General features: G+C 46.1%; 1 protein-coding gene across 1 annotated transcript in view; it reads right to left on the reverse strand.

Annotated features, from left to right (window-relative positions):
- magi1b (membrane associated guanylate kinase, WW and PDZ domain containing 1b) overlaps window positions 1-2,500 on the reverse strand; it is a gene marked incomplete at both ends in the record, with an annotated part of 154,426 nt that overhangs the window by 40,548 nt on the left and 111,378 nt on the right.

Genomic DNA, 2,500 nt, shown 5'->3' on the forward strand with positions numbered 1-2,500 from the left:
CAACAAGCCAGACGCAGCGGTGCAAACTGGTGACGGCCCAAAAAGGTGACACATTTTGTTTTGCGGCTAACCTTAGGGGGGGGGATAGCGCTAGCACTAATGGTGTTAAATAGATACCGCTAGCACTAACGGTGGTCTAACAATGATGCGTGTGTATGGTAAGTAGCGGCAGCCCTGACCTTAAACACCTGCAGAACTACTTCAAAAACAGTTTACTGTGACTGTGTTTCTCTATGCTGTCTGGAACTGTACCTAGCTGCTCCCTGAAGCTAAGGGTTATTTCAACAGCAACGGAGTTTAGCAGACAGGGAGATTAGTTAGCTCGCGCATCGTGTGACTTGGATGAGACATAGAGGAGAGAGGACAGACTCTGGGTGAGGAGAAGGGTGGGATTGTGCTAAACGTGGCAGTGCCATTGAACAGTGAGTCACTGAGTCATTCACTTGCAGTAAATACTCCCATGTCCATTGAGGGTCATTTAAGCCACTGTGAGGGGGATGTTCAGAGGAAACCTGAACAAAGAGGCTGATCGTAACAATAGAGGTCCTTGATGACTCCAATCGTCCAATCTGTCCGTTTACAGGAGTCTCTTTGTGTGGGGAAATTGAAGACCACCTCCAGAGTTCACCTCTCTCTCCTGTCTGACTCCTGTGTGGTCTGACTCATTCATAATTCATTATACAACAGTTAGTTCCGACCAAGTAATTTGATTGGACAAGAGGCATTCCATGAGTGCTGATATACAGTATAAAACAGCACTGGGACTTTTAACTGTATGTATCACTCCGCCGCACAGATGTTCTACTAAATGACTGTTAATTAGACTACATTGTTTGTGTTCAGGTTACTAGGCAACAGTCCAGTTGAAGTTGCAGAACTATTTATTTTTAATTTTTATGATAAAATAAACAAACAAATCATAATCTGTTGTCGCTTGTTAACTAATAAATTGCACTGTATAACTGTTGTATAAAAACAATATCACACTGGAGGTCGTGCTGTTATACTGAATATCACGGCCTGTGATTGTCTTCCTCGTACCTACGACCCAATCACAGCCGTGCTGATATTCAGTATAACAGCACAACCTCCAGTGTGATATTGCTTAATTATTCTAAAGTATTCTGTCTTTAGGATGTTTCTGTACATTAAAACGCACACGGGCACACACACACACTCACAAACACACGTGTGCGCACACATACACACACACACACACACGTGCGCAGGCACACACGCACAAACACACACATTCACAAACACACGCAAACACACAAACACACAAACACGCACACACCTACACAAAGGAAAAATCACATTCCAAACTGAGCACTCTCAAATCAAGACTAGATTAGAAGAACACATCCATCGCTCCACTCTAGCCCTGCTGTAATCAGCTCTCTAATTGGACAAAAATATTCTCCTGGCACATTCAAACAAAACTTTGTAAAGGAGTACCATATCCCATTATCTCCTCAGAGAGATAGTGTGATTAGAACAGCTGAGATAGCATAGCCCCTGACGCTGTAACGATGGATATAGGAACGTCTGTGTGCTGTAATTGGTTAGAAAGACACTAAGTCTCTGACTCCTCTCTCCTCTGCTCCTATCATCTCCGCACGTCATTACCCCGCGTGCCCCTGCTCTCAGTTCTGAGGAGAACACGGTAATTACATCTTCTTCCACTCATCAACTTTCAAGCGTGTGTCTCCCCTTTATGCTAATAAGCAGTGTGTGAATGTACGAGGAGGAGGAGGAGGCCCGTAGACAATGACGACGATAGCAAATGGGGGTGGTGTTGTGTACGATACTGTACACCCGTCATAAACAGTGTAGCTAGCTATACGACGCGCCCACATTATCAGATGTTCTGAAGAGGAACGGGGCATTAAAAACCGCGAACACCTCCGGCCGACACTCAGTTCAAAATGCTTCCTTTTATTTACCACCAGAGCAGCTGCTGTTCCTGGAGCGTACACGGCTCTCCACTGTTCTCTGTGGGCGTGACACTCCCTCGCTAGGCTAACCCTTGTCTGTAAAGTGGATGAGTGGATGTAGCCTGAGAGATCTGGCACTCATCAAAAAGCACTGCCACCCCCCCCACTCTCTCTCTCTCTCTCTCTCTATCCCCCCACTCTCTCTCTCTCTCTCTCTCTCTCTCTCTATCTATCCCACTCTCTCTCTCTCTCTCTCTCTCTCTCTCTCTCTCTCTCTATCTATCCCACTCTCTCTCTCTCTCTCTCTCTCTCTCTCTCTCTCTCTCTATCTATCCCACTCTCTCTCTCTCTCTCTCTCTCTCTCTCTATCCCCCCCCCCCCACCGGGTACTTCAGCTGGGGGGATCCGGGTGACAAATTGCCTATTAAACTGTTTGCATCTCATTCTCTCGTGGTACACATGGTTTGATTTCTATTGGGGGGTTTCACCATATCTCCTGTCCTGTGGCGTAATTGCGTTTTTTTCTCTCACTACATCTTGTTCACCCTGCCCTCTGTCCTGAG

This window comes from Nansenia antarctica, assembly GCF_963989245.1.
Source record: "Nansenia antarctica genome assembly, chromosome: 15".
Taxonomy (NCBI): domain Eukaryota; kingdom Metazoa; phylum Chordata; class Actinopteri; order Argentiniformes; family Microstomatidae; genus Nansenia; species Nansenia antarctica.